This window comes from Perca flavescens, chromosome 13 (assembly GCF_004354835.1).
Source record: "Perca flavescens isolate YP-PL-M2 chromosome 13, PFLA_1.0, whole genome shotgun sequence".
Classification (NCBI taxonomy): domain Eukaryota; kingdom Metazoa; phylum Chordata; class Actinopteri; order Perciformes; family Percidae; genus Perca; species Perca flavescens.
This window is the reverse complement of record NC_041343.1, coordinates 20,930,612-20,946,432: the sequence shown is the minus strand read 5'-3', so window position 1 is coordinate 20,946,432 and position 15,821 is coordinate 20,930,612.

Sequence of the window (15,821 nt, the reverse complement as noted above, 5' to 3'; positions counted from 1 at the left end):
CAAATGGAAAAAGCACACAGATATTCAGCAATGTTGTACATGTAAACAATTATTTTGAGAGTTATGATGGCGAACTTTTTGAAGCCTCGAATGCCATTTAACACAATCGTTTTAGTTAGTTAATTGTTTATTTAAACGGTTAGTGTAATTGACATCACAATCTATGTTTGTTTGGAGAGATGTGTAAAAGAGAACAAAAATAAAAGGGGTTGGATATATTGAACAGCAGATTTTAACAGTCAAAACGCTAAGGAAACAAATACATGATGCAGTGAGAATTAAAGTTAAAGAGGTTAAAATATTTTAATGGTAGATAAAAAAAAACTAACTTTAATGTGTCATCTGTGCGGGGCAAATAAAAAGGTTGATGTCTGTAGAAGGAAGCTTCTTAACACTCACTACGTCCAATCTATGAGACACATTTGATTAGATTTCGTTTAAGTTTCAATAAGAGGAAGTAGCTGATAAGATTGGTAAACAACTGAAGACATGTTTGTTGATCGCAGCTGATAGACAGTGATAGACAGCTGTGATGAAAAATGTAGGTTGGGTTAGAAAAATATAAATATTGATGAAATATCTTGTATAGATGACATTTCAAAATGACCTTTGCAGTAGTAGGACAATAAAAACAGAGACAATGAAAAAGGGAAACCTTTTCACATAGGAACTTGATTAAAGCTTCTTATTATTTGTCGTCGTTGCAGCTTAATAAGCGCAGAGGAATGTGCTTTATAAACAATCATAGCTTTTACACAGCACAAAGTATAAAGTTAAATAAAAAGCACACACACACACACACACACACACACGAGAATAAAACATGCATAAACCTATTTAAAGATCAGTTTATTTAAAACATATCCCTTACATGTTAATAGAAATGGACAATTAAAACAAAGTTCTATTATAATTATTTTTCTATCTAAAGGCCTTTAAATCAGTAGATTATCAAATGCCCTTATGTTGCCCATAAAATGTATTTCCTGTGAGAGAAGTGATTCATGGGTAATAAGACATTTCTGGTTATAGTATATTCAGTGATGCCCATATGTCTGTGGTTTATTACAGTATATACATTCATATGCTTGAAATAGGTGCTCGATAAAAGCCAACCATTTTTCTCATGTCAATACAATGAATACAACTTATTTTTCTACATTGCTGGGATAATACATTGTCATTTTAAAGTAATTTATCGTATGAGCTGAAGTGGAAATATGTTAATCCAGACTACACATTATATGTAAATAAACAGAATAAATCATACCTAACCAGAATAATGTATTATACTCTCTGTATATAACAGGCAAATCCATGACGTATGTTTTTAGTGATGCAGTAGACTGACGCTAATGTAATACAGCCATTCTTGTTTTATCATTTAGATTGTTCGGCCATCAGGAACGAGGGGAAAATATAATACACACCTGCAACATATTATATATATATACACACCACTATAACAAATGATAAGCTACATGCTTTTCAAGACAACAGTGTCATAAACTGACTGTCAGCACATTTGCCTGAGTGCCACAGAAGCAAGAAGCAAAGACATTTCAGTGATGCTGAACTGCAATCAAAAAATCTGAAGAAGTATGTTCAGCCCTTAAAAACAACCAAAAAAACTAAAAGAAAAGTTTGTTCAAAAGTCAAAAGGTACAAAATGTTCAACGATTAACTCCGAAGCGTTTGTTACCATACAGTGCAGTCAGAAAGGACAGAGGCTTTTTGTTGTTTTGGCTCTGTACTCCAGAACATTGGTTTTAAAATGAAATGACTATAATGTGAAAGTGCTGACTTTCTCTTTCCACAGTCTTTAAGGCAGTGGTGTAGTCTAATGTATTGTAGTGGGTATACTGTTATGGTGGGAATACCTTTATTTATCCTATGAGAAGGAAAACACAGATGACATTCAAAATATATAAAATGTATAATGGAATATAAAGCTGTATGGGGGCTTTCACATCAGGGACCTAAGCCTGGATCACAAAAGCTGACCCCAAAGCAACGAGGACAAAATAAAATAGGCTACTTATATTTGTGTTAAATGTGCGGTGAAGGGAGGATACTGGCGTTAGTGTAGGCGGAGCCTTTGGGCCCGGTTGCTACGCACACACTACGCACTGCGCTCGGCGGGTTGATGAATGATGAGAAAAGTCTCTCTGCATGTCCTTCAGTGTTAGTTTAGTTTGCTGTCACGTTACTCGACCCCGTATTTGTGAATACAAATATCTGAAGTGAAAGTTCTGTCACATAAATATGTTGTTGCGTATCATTGCACATTTTTAAGTGGGTATATGGAAATCCTGGAGATTTCTTAGTGGGTATACTGCATATACCTGCGTATCACGTAGACTACACCACTGCTTTAAGGGTGTTTACATCCACATTGGGTGAACAGTGTGAGATTTCTCTCCAATTATAGGACAATGCAGTAGGACAATTCTAAATATACATTTCTACTGTTAAAAACCAGACTGACGGCAAAAGCCCCTGAAACCAGCAAGAAGTGAAGACAGCTTCAATAGGCCTGGCAGAGTGGGCAACATTGGTCGCAAAGGATTTGCAAACCAAATATTGAATAAGACAACCTTATTTGGGAGCCACATTTCTATATTTCCCAACAAGTTAAAGCTGAGAATCAGAACATTAACATCACATCTGTTTCAATTTAAATAATAAGTGCTGGAGTAAAGAGCCAGCGCACAACTAAACTGCCTGCACTATACTGTATGTGAATCTGTGTACAGGTATTGTAATTCCCGTTAGTTTTCCTGGTCTGAACCAAAAGAAAATGTTGTCACACATTGCATACAGTACAGTAGGTTTACACTGACCATTTGCAAACAACAAGAGCTTATGAACAAAAGTCACAGGTATGCTGGTCTTCTTACAGCTCATGAATACAAAAGGAATTTGAGTGTTAGGCCAGACCATAGTTTGCATTAGGTTGATTTTTGCTTAAAACTTTCTGAGAACAGCATGCTGACCTAAAGTACTGTATCAAGTGGTTTCTCCTTTTACCAATAGAACATGTGTTCTCAGTTGCTGGTACAATTATTATCTGGCCAAATAATCCAAGCACAGTAAACAGTTCGAATAAACACGATTCATGTGAAAGGGAAAAGTCTCCAATTGTCAAGGGAGAATTGTTTTTATAGCTTTTTTTCATACAAGTTATTTCTGAGTTAGTCTTGTGTTGTTCATAATCAGCCCAGCTTAAGCGGAGGGATATTATGGATTGTGTTTGCTTGACTCTGCCTGCCATTTTAAAAATGTGCTCGGTTTGTTTACTTTGAGATGATTCATCAACAAGGTCGATCAGTCACAGAAATCTATGAGAGCATTTTCAAACACAGATTTGTCGTGAGATGTGATTAGAAATGCTGTTGAACAGACAGAGGAAAAATAAATACCAAGACACCTGGTGGCCTTCTAGAGTAGAATACAGCTGTTTTTGCACAATGTATAAAGAAACACAAACAAGAAAGTATTTGAAAAGGAGATAAATATGAATAATCCCCTAACATGCACAACACAGCCACAAATAATGAGAGAAAGCTGACCAGTTTTCCCCTTCAGAGCACATGAGATGATTTTAAGTTCTTTAGGCCTGAAAAGAACAACATATGATGTAAATCTTATTGATAAAGAATGACTGTTTTCAAGTCAAATGTCATGTATGAAAAAGAGACTGAACTGATGTTAAGTTTGTCGATTTATGTTATCTTGGAGTGCCCGACTACCGTCTGTGATTTTCTTTCCTGAATTTATAGTCATGCCCTGCAAGTGAAGCGTGTGTATGACTATAATACCTGTTATTTTCCTCCTGCCTTTGATGAGCCTGCGGACCACAAAGAAAATCACACTATTCTGATACCACCATGGTAGACCTGGAACACAACATTTTTCGAAACAAAAGGGCGTGTGTTTTTATGTATGTTATTCTGACACAAAAAAAAAGAGGAAAAAATGGTTCAGATACATTGTGAGCATGTTGGTATACAAAACATATAACAGATAACTTAGTCTGTTCTTGTGAAAAAGATTATGTCAAAAACTGATATTTAACAGAATAAAGAAAACTTTCAAAAAAAAAAAAAAAAAAAAAAAAAAAAGATAAGCACAAATGTGTTGATAGTGTCTGCTGTTCCTCCACAGGTATATAACATTATCAATTAAAGAGTCAACTCTGCAGTGTGACTGAAAACAGAGTGATTCTCACCAGGGGCATATGAACATATTCATAATTCACGGAAATGCTTGATTCACCAAGAATCCTTCAGAAAATATTATATAGTTTAATTATGGAAAATTATGCAATTATGAAAACCTGCCTATCAAAGTTTTTCTGATCTTAAAATTATACTTGGATTTATGTCCAGAAATTTAATTGAATGTTATTTATTAACAGCCAAACATCTGTGGTGAGAGTTGCCCTGTGTTCCAGGTGTTAATTTGTCTGCCTTTAGAGACAGTACAAATCATCTGAGAGTCTTTAGATACAAAGCATATAGTCATTTTGAAAATGTATGACAACAACCAATAAACAAGATATTCTGTACAGCGACCTAAGACTTGTATTTATTTCCAGTTCTCATCAGCGTTTGCTGTGGCCGTCCTAATCCTCTGGGGTCCACACATTATCAAGAAAGATAGTGACATTTTAAAATTGATTATGGATTTGAGATGAATGCTTCACAGATGAGTGGATGACTGATCATCTCCACCTCAGTTGTAAAATGGTGTTATGCTCATTGCAAACTACTGCATTGATGCACTGAATATTGTGGCAAAGGGTTTTTAGGCACATTATTGGGCGCAGGCAGAAGAACATCAGCATTTGTGGTTAGATCCTAATCTAAACATATAATGCCTGCAACTCCCTGCAAATCCATCTATCAGGGCTTCACTTGACACAAGATGTCCTCACATTTCATTGCATCTGCCCAATGCTCTATGTCTAAAACATGTTTTCTGAGTTTAGTGTGTGTTCATTACATGAAATAAAACATTAGTATTGACAGTATTATCTTTTTTTATGCAGTTGCAGAAAAGAAAGGTAGTTGTGAGCTGTGTCCAAAATCAATCCCTATTTACTGCATATATAAGGTAGTACTATATTTATATACTCTCAATCCATTTTGAGTGCCCACAGTATTGTCACAGTAGTGTCATGCACTACTTATGCTCATTGTCCCACAATGCAACGCTACCCATTTTATACATGCAAAAATGACAGTTGTGACTGTCAGTGATGACACAAAATGAAAATTAGTGTCCAATTTCAATTTACTGCTCACTATATAGAGTAAGCTACTATGTTTACTATATATAGAGAGTAGTGAACAAAGGAACAAGAAAATTATTTTCAACGCTGCTGTAGATTATGATCCCACATTTACTATACAGCCCAGTGTTCTTTATACGCAACATGTATATCATTGAATGAGCTTGCTGGGGTTACGACAGAACTTGGAGCCACAAGCAGACTGTCTGGATGAAACAGGTACAGTTAAGAGCCTTCGCTCAAAAGGTCAGTCAGGCTTACAATTGGCTACAAGCAGACAGTTGAAAGAATCAGGCAGAAACCAAGAGCTAAATTGCTCAGGCCAGTTAATTGTACAATCAGACAAACAACAAGGGTAATCTGCCCACTATAGCTGTGTTCAAAACCGTTCCCTCATTCACTGGATCAGGTGATCTGCGGGAACAGAAAAGCTTGACAATAGACCTTTTTCACAGCAGACATGTTGATAGGTCATAGTAGGGAAAGCACAGGTATATTCAAAATAGGGCTGTCAGCATTAACACGTTAATTGCGTTGCGATTAATGGTGGAGCATAACACGTTAATTTCTTTTAATCGCATGCCGCCATTTATTAATTTATTTTCACTTCACTTGGCTTCACGTCGTGCCTAACAGGCTACTATTTTGACCCTTTGCCACACCTGTACTTATCATTAAGCTGCCATACGTCCTCCTAACACATCCTACTGCTGCAGGCTGCAGGCATGATGGAGAAATGCAGCAGCAACACAATTCTGAATGGCACTTTTTATTTTCCAAAACTCCCGGACGGCTCGTAGACAAGTTGAAAGCCATTGGCACATTGTGTAAAGCCAAATTAAAATATCACGTCAAGCTTGAGCTACCACCTACAAGCTAAGCATAGTATAATTAACGTGACTCAGGTTGATGGTAGTGGGCTCAGGCAAAGCACTATTTTGGAGAGTGCTACACGCTGTCCTGTTATTGAAACCAAAGTGCAAAGTGCAAACGCTGTCTCATCAACCGGTGATCACTGGATGTCAGCGAGTAATCAAAATTATTTAGAAGTTACTAAACACTATATTGACTCTGGTAAGTAGGGTTGGGTACCGAAACGTGCCGACCTAAACGGTAGTAACGAGACCGAATAAGAACAAAACTTTTGGTGCCTCATTTCGGTGCCTGACTTTACACTACACCTGACAGCATGTAACGTTAGCCTACCTTTTGCTAGCAGCTGGATTAAACACTGGTAAAATGCTGACAGCTAACGTTAAACAGTGTAAAGTGTGACTGTATTTCACTGTAGAGGATTCCAACACTGGGACGTAACAGTCTGCTCTGCAGCGCAGCAGCTGACGTTGTCGGAATTAAACAACACAGACGGTGCGTTCACTTAAAACAGGTAGCCTCGTGGTGCATTCACAGTAATTGTAAAATACCACTTTCCCATCTGGTGGTTGTTTTTGTCATTCAACAGCAATTTACTGGTCCATCCATCCATCTTCTTCCGCTTATCCGGTGTCGGGTCGCAATTTAATGGTGAAATAAGTTATTGTTATAGTTATTACATTATTATTAAATCTTTTGGTCTGGCCTCAAAGGACCACATTGTTTAGTACCCTTCTTTTTTTCTTTTTCTTCTTTTGTTTACAGTAAATAAATAATAAACTAATACAAATCTTAAAGTCAAGTTCATAAAGTTTTAAGTCACTTTCTTTGCATTTATTTGATTCCCAATCAAGATACACTGGTAAGAATTGCTTTCCATTGTTAATATGTACTTAAAAACAGTTCTGAATAGAATTTTAATCATGTGATAAACGACACGCGATTAGTCGCGATTAACTATAGAAATTCAGTGATTAATCGCGATTAAGAAAAATGTATCGTTTGACAGCCCCAATTCAAAACCATTAATGATGGCTGCATTCCACTTAGGAGAGGACCTGGTATTGTGCATGCTGACTCACTGAAATAGCTTACTGGGACACTTGATGGAATTGAACCTTCGTTCATCAATTTCAGCTGTGCTTTTCCTACTATGACATGTCAACATGTCTGCTGTGAAAAAGGTCTATGCTGTCTGCTGCGCAGGTGTGCAAGGAGGGTTGGAAATGTCAGGTGAGTACAGTACACAAAAACAAAAGCTGTGTCTTACATTCACACACTGAAAGCCCGCATTGTACATATCATCATAGTAAAGTGTTTTCAATGAGTACACAAAAAATACATTTTTATTTCTTATTACGAAATGAAGCAAGACATCAGCCAAAGGATGTCAATCGAAATGCATCATTGGGAGTGTTTACAAGTGTAAAAACATGGTACATACGAGGAGAAAGCAAACAAAATTAGTAAAATTAGTACTGTAACAAAAAACAAAAGGTCCACCATATTTTTCTCGCACGCCAAACAGTGCATACTGGGCTTTTCGGGAGGGGGCGCTTTATATACTGTCTGTTTATTCAGACAAACAGTAGTGTGTTTTGTGAACATTAAAGCATGTAGACATGTTCCAGTAGAAACCCAAAATAAAAATTTGAACCTGAAAATGAGAATAATATTTCTCCTTTAAAGTCGAGGGTTGGCCACTGGGACTGGGCCAGAGATTAATTAGACAGAGGAGATGGAAATGGAGTAGGAATCATGGTCATATTTTCTTCTCAGTGAATGATACAGACAGTGTTAAAAAATCCACTTTAAAAATTGAAAGCATACTACAACAGTCCTCTGACAAGACTTCAAGACAATTCTATTTGGCAATGGCATATGGAGAGAAATCTGCTATTTCTGTCAGACTGGCTCGTCCCCTGACAATACAGTTAATTATACTGATTTCAAAGTCACAATCAGGAAGTGAAAGTCTGGTTGTGAGGGAAGAATGCCTGTTTTATGTCGCTCTTTGTGGCTGCCAGCTCTCCGTGGAAGGGAAGAGGAGGGAGACTATGCATGACAGGCTTAAAATAGCAACAGTGGGATCAGCTATCTTCTCAAGATCAGGCGATGAGGGCAACATGGGGCTTTTAGAGCTGGCCTGAGCCAGTGATGAAAAGACTGATAAAACAAGAAATGGGTGGATGTAGGGTGTGGATGGAAGTGAAAGGGACAGGTGCTAAAAGAGTGTTGAAAGAGGAAAAGGTATTAAATTAGGATTAAAGGTGAGAAAAGGGAGGAAAATGAGGGAGAGGCAATAGGCGGATAGATGGGAAGTAGGCTGAAGGAATGGAGATTGAAGAGAGAAAAGGTAAAAGGTTAAATAAAAATAAGTCACAGAAACTGTAGATAGGAAAAAGCACTTTGTAGGCAGAGAAGGTGCATAAAGGGAAAAAGAAGCAGGTGTATAGACAGGTGGAGGAGTAAGGGAGGGAAGGAGCAAAAGATCTATAAGACGTCTATGGGAGGGAGGTGCAGGAGAGGAAATAAAAGATTAAGAGCTAGGAGGGAAAAAAAACAGGAGGATGCGCACAGAGCCTGTGCTGACTGTCAGCATCCATCTCCAAGATAAGAGCTCCAGCTACACGATCTGTTTTCCAGCATTACAGATGAAAAGTGAGCGCTCCTGCACTGCAATCAGATCAGCCGTGTGTATCGCCATTGTTGCCACTAGCCGGGATGATTTTCTCAGCCGCAGAGCTGAATGATGCACACTGCCAGGCATTGTGGAGCAAACAATGGTACAAGCCTTTGTGCACAATAAGCTGATCCAGCTTCAGCTGTGTCCTGAGCCACTATTGCATTGACAAGATCAGTAAAAGGACATTTAATACATTGTCTCTTTTTCTCTGTCAACTGAACCGTGCCAAACATTAGTTAAGGTCCTGCTGTGCAATGTCACATAATAGATACAGCAAGCTTTTTAATATACAGTACAGAAGACATGTCAGTGGTGGGCTAACAACGGCAATCATAACTGGAAGCGTTGCAAGATTTGAGAGGTATTTATTTGTCTTTTCAGTGTTGAACATGGCATTTTCCTGACCTCCTCCATAGTCAGTCTGTATCTTTGAGGAGTCCCTTCATAAGATTAAAGTCCAACTAAAATTAAACTGTTAAACTATTAAAATGTTATTATTTCCTGCTACAGCGTACATAGCTGCTCTGTAAATCACTTGTCCTGTGCAGTCCTTTCAGGAAGAAAATTATACAAAAGGAAGACATTGATATTAAAAATGATATGACACGTCAATGATATGTTGATAGGTCAATGGGTTTTATCCTGGTATAATCAATTTGACAATAATATTTTTATCATTTTCATAGTAGCACCCATTATCTTTGCATTAACCAGTCAGACAAGCACAAAATGACACGTACACACATACAAGCTGGCTGGCGAAGGCATACACATTGTTGCCATAGGTTTCACACTGTTCTTAGTTGGTGGCAGTAGCACTGCACCATCAAAAGACAGGGAAGAAGAACATGGATGTGACAAAGCAGGATTCCAAACATTTAATAAATCAGCATTGCAAATATATATTATGAGGAAAGAAATGCATTCAACATTTATGTTAAGTCTTAATGATTCACACAATGAGTTGTGGTGTAAACTGTGAATGTAAATAATAAAGTGCTTCTTTATAAGAAAACTCCACAGGGAGCCTTTAATATGCCTTTTATGTCCACCGCAGGATTTAGGTTTATTATTGTATGTTTCATTATATCTAGTATCCACTAACATAAGGGGAAATTGTTATTGATTTGAGACATATAAATGAATTGTTTTAGAACATATTCATGAGTAATACGTTTCTTCTGATTAACTACAGTCACATGTAGTGTTATCTACGTTTATAGCTGAAGACAGTGATCATTTCAGAAGGCAATTTTTTCCAGTTGGGTTTGTTGATTTACTTGCCATTTTCCTCTCCTGCCTCACTTCTTCCACTTGTATCCTACAAGAACGTATCTCAGAGGAACACATTGGAACACAAATAATTTAAAGAGTAACAGTGATAACTGAGTAACACTGAGTAACCTTCTGACATGGCTGATCATTTGCATTGATTTAAATGATTTATGTGAATTTCCAACATTTCTCATAACTGATTTTTAAGCCATCAGGATCATTTATCACCCTAGTGCCCATTTGTGCAGCTTGTTGTCGCAAATAAAGGGAACACTATTTCCACTTAGAGTCACAACCCCAGTCCATTAGCCTGCTGTTGTTCATACTGATGTGCTAATTAAAAAGTGAGATGTGTGCAGTAAGTGTTAATTGTATCTGCAGTGTTACTCCTACTTTCCACTGGGTGCATCTGCACTGCGCGCCGCAGCCCCCACAAGCAATCGCGGCCATTCAAGTCAATGGTTGAGAATCATAAGTCATAAGGAGCAAGGTTACCTCCCCTTTCTTTGCTTTGCCTGCCCAGAGAATTTGGCCCACCCATGAGAGAGACACATCAGGGCTTTCAAACGAGCTAAGTGGCAGTTGGTCAAGGCCATACCCCCACCCTCCACCTTGCCCCCCCCTCTCTCCTCCTCAATAGCTACAAACACAGAAATGGCACATACTAAGGAAAGCTCATCGTGGGACTGGCTCTAGTAGCTATAATTCTGCACCAAGGCTGAATTTCGGGAAAGAGACTTCAGATACAGTATTAGGGGACCACTAAGGTCTATATAAAAGCATCCAAAGAGCACCATGTCATGGGACCTTTAACCGTTAAGTCACTAAACCTGTACCTCTCTCCTTCTCTCTCTTTCTCTCTCTCTCAGATATGTGCTGATTAGCTCTCATAACGGGCCATGGTGGGTAGTGCACTGCCATGAGTCCATGACGCTAATGTCTAATTACTCCATATTGTCATTGTGATATTTTGTGATTACATTCTGAATCTGCCCCGTTCTCTGTCTGGTAAATACAGTAGTACAATGTCTTCCTCTGATGCAGAAGTAGCCTACACTGTAAGTCAGTAGTAGGCTATACAGTGGAGTTGCATATTAAGTGGTTTTGGGTCCTTCTGTAAGTCATTTTGGGGTTCAATTTGGTTTTGAAGAATTCTACAAGCAGCAATACCACAGGCCAAGCAATGGCCCGTTCCAAACAGGCACATTTTCAACGGGCACTGTAGTAGTTTAATTTGAAAGTGCAATTCAATTCAGAAATTAATAAAGAGGAGGAACTTATTTCAGTTTCAATATTAATAAAAAATTATCTTTTGAAGTCACAGTCTTGCAAACCTAGACTGAAGACGCTTATGAAGAACGCATATTGTACTTTATGAGGTACTCTAAGCCTTTGTTGCTATAAGTTATTGATGGATTTTTTAAAGCCTTTTCAGCTATGTAATATTGGCATTCAGGTTTTATTTTATTGTTTGAATGCTTTCTTAAAAGTTGAACACATGTAACAACAAATATGAGTTATTAACTGTATGTTATAGTTATTCAGAGTACACAGACATTTCTTCATTCACACTATTTTTATCTCACTGTGGTATATTTTTAGATATGTTGACTCATAATATTTGGCTGCCTCTGCTGTCAACAGCTTGTGTATCTTAGCTGCTGATGCCGGATCAACGAAGCCAATCAGCTCATGACGGCTCAATCAGGAAAACGTGTCATTAGCGCTGTTTGAAGGCCTTGGATATTGGACCGTATTGTTATTCTACAGAATGTGTTCCAGAAGCATCTAATAATCCACCCCAAGACAGAACGCCAAATTTCACAAGTGCCAAAACTAAATTAAAAAACTAAAATCAGCCAGAGACATTTCCAACACCTCATTAGTTCGAACAATAAAATAGAAATCTTCAAAAGCAGTTTATATATAAAAATGCCAGAGGTGGAAAAAGTACTAAAATATTGTACTCAAGTAAAAGTACCAATACTTGATGAAAATATTACTCGAGTACAAGTGAAATTACCTATCTGAAAAATTACTCAAGTAAAAGTAATAAGTAGTTCATTTAAAATGTACCTTAGGTAAAAGTTACTTAGGCCATGTTTACACAACAATGCTCGCGGGTGAAAACGACAAAATATTTTATCAGATGTGTCTTTGTGGCTTTGTAATCTAAGGTTGTTTGGAGCAATAACTCCACCTCCTTGTCTGTCCAGACAAAATTGTCAGCTTTTGTTGTTCGCTTCGCCATGTTTTGGTTTCCGTGCTACTTGGGAGAGAAGTAGAAGGAAGGTTCTACGCAGGCGCGCAGACTTGGTGGTGTTGTGTGATGCTTCACACTACCACCTAGCCGCCTGGTGTGCATACTACATCGAATTTCCCACACTTTTGCATCAACATATGCACGCAGATCCCCCAAAACGCTCTTCTAAACATGCAATAAAAAGTGAGAACGCAACACCACTTTTGCGTTTTCTCTTCAGATTGTTTCTGTCTAAACATAGCCTTAGTTACATAAAAAAATGAAAAAAAATGTAAAACGGGGCGGGGGGAATCTCTCCCATGTAGTGAAAATAGGTAGCCTGGTTGACACCAAGCTTCATTCACAGCGCATTTCCAACGGATGCTGCTCAAATGCCTTTGGGCGCAATTTGATAGTCCTTCAACCAATCAGACCAACGATCTGGGTGACGTAGCAGCGACAGCGGCATCAACGGGTTGCTGCCGAAGCGGTGGCCGTCATGTTGAATGTAAACAAAAAGCTGCTTGCCTTCGCTGCGCTATCGTCATCATGTAAAGCACGCCTCAACGGTTGTGATTGGTGCCTCGATTTGGAAAAATTGGAAATGGGCTTGAATGGACTCTTGGCCAGACTGACTTGCAGAGCGAATTTCAAATTTGCCGGAAGTCCGTCAGGGTTTTCCCAGGCTAGAAAATAGGACAAGGGGTCATAAATCCAAAACTATTTCGTTTTTAATTAAAGACAAATCTATACAATGTATAAACATCATAAAATTGTATACACATGTAATAACAACATAACATGTCACACATGACATGATGGCAAAGTGCCTCGTGCTACAATGCTCTCCAAAAAAACTGAGCTCTCCCTTTACTATTCACACTGCTGATACATTTGATGCGAATGTAAATTCAAAGGCTCGTTTACATTCAAACCGGTAACAATTTCGGTGGGGCACAGCCTATTTGTTCAACCGAGACTAATGATCACAGCCGCCCAGACTAGCAGCTAGCTTCTACACACCTAAGTAGCCCGTATGAGCTAATTAGATGTACGTAAATTAATTTAGCCAGTGTCCTACATACGTTTTCCTACGGGTTGCTAGTGCTAGACAAAAATTAGCAATGCCATGAAACAAGTTGTTTTGCTAATTGGCAATTTGCTATTAGTCATGAAAACTTCATTTGAAGTACCAATGCACAAATCCTTACCAAAACATGCTTCCGCAGATTAGATTTATTGGAGTAGTGTTATTGAATGCTGCCAGTTCAGTCACCTTTGCTAGGAACATCTGGCATTGCATGATGATACTATTGGCCCTCTTAAATTTAAATGAAAAACAGCCTTTCAAATGTGGCAAAGAATTTTCGTCATTTTGGGCAGCAGAATTCGATGTTTCAGCTAGTATTTCTACTGAAACAGTCTCTGAACCGTCGTCGCTCGCCTGATCCACCTCCATCTCATTCTTAATCTCCTACAAAAAGACTTGGTGCCTGGTAGGCAGCCTAGATGCTGATCATTTGTCACTGTAGTGGTTCCGGGCGCAATTTTTTTTTTATTCCTTTTGGTTTTCATTAGTCAAAGTATTTTTTTTTTTAAATAGCAAAAAATTGACGGTGCAACACGGATGTCTTCTACTTGATGATTTTATTTCTTAAGGTGCATAACAGTGACTAACGTTTCGATGTATAGTTACATCTTCATCAGAGTCCTTGGAGAGAATGGGCAATGGAGCCCTTAATAAGGATCATCAACAGGTGTGATTGTGCTCAAGAGGGGCGGTGACAATCTAAAGTTACACCCATCTCAACCAAGATGTTACACTCAGTATTCAATCGTTAAAGGGCAAATGCCCATAGCCAAGCCAAAAATGAATATATACAAACAAAAATATACAAATGTAAAAAATGTATAAGTATATATAAGTTTTTACAAAAATGTTCACAGGGCAATGGGGACTAAAAGTATATTTATTTAAATACTATACTGTAACACACTTTGACATTAGAGATTATTATATATATATTATATTTATTTTTTTTACTCAGTAACGGATGGGATTTGTAATGTAGCAAAATACAATACTTCACTCAAGTATTGTCAAAACGTAATCAAGTAAATTTTAAATTACCGATTTTAAAAACTATTTGAAAAATACAAAATACACAACAAAACTACTCAATACAGTAACATGAGTAAATGTATTTTGTTACTTTCCACCTCTGAAAAATGCACACAAACATATTCTATGTACATTCATAAACATACACACACACACAGCCTTTATGCATAGACCATCAGGGAACACTACGTGTTAGACATTAATATTGCACCATGTTGTAATATTTATTGTGTTAATTAATGTGCCCTGTGGGAATACAATTTACCATGCTTCATCAATTTGGTGCAAAATCACCTTTACATCTTTTAAGTCAGCAAAGTGTGTGCATACTTGTGTTTCTGTGTGTGTGTGTGTGTTTAACTATTTCTGTGTATGTGTATGTGCATTATCATATGATAAATTGAGTTTTAGTATTACACCTCATGACCAGGCCCTGTTAGCTATGCTACAAGGCTGTGACTATTTATGTAACACTCTGTCGGATTAATAAACGATGCTCATTAATACACACAACATTATTAATTGTGCTATGCATGGCTGGAAACAAATACAGTATCACACATAAGTATAGCCTTGTCTTGTATAATAAATCACGTAAGATCTGTACTGTCAAAGATTAATTTAACAGTCAGTGTGTGCTGTACATTTCCTTCAAAATGTCTTTAATTTATTTTTTTGCCACAATCTATTCAATACTATTCTGTATGCAAGTAAAAAAAAAAGAACAACGTACAATTAAGAACGTATCACATACCCATATCAGTCTGCATAATCTAGGTCGGTGGTGGAGCTCACCTAAGGGATTTTCACACTGCACTTAGCAAGGAGCTGACGGAGCTGTTAGCTGGGGGCGAAGAAACCATTTACACTGGCACAATCCTGGCACACCATGTGGGCTAACCCTGACTTTAGCCTAGGGCTGGCCGGCCCTTCTCTGGAGCAGGGTTAGTCCAGAGTTTGCAGAATTATTCTCCGTTCATAAAATGGTTAGCATAGCCTAAACATATTGCTAAAAACTACCAAATCTATCAAATTGACCCTAACATTAGAATTTGATAGAAACTTGAATAATCTAAACTAACTAAGTTAGATCAACCAAATATGTATTTTTATTGGAGTAATGGTTTTAGCATTCTCCATTCACATGCATGAAACGGTAAGCGTTTGAGTTAACATTACTTATGTGATTAATACAGATTTGGGTGATATACCCCAGCCTGCCAGTAGTTTTCAAACCATGTTAGGCTGATTTGAATTATCATTCTAGCTAAAAGCAAAGCGCCATGCTTTGATTTCCCATGAGGGAGATGATTACAAAGTAAAGAAC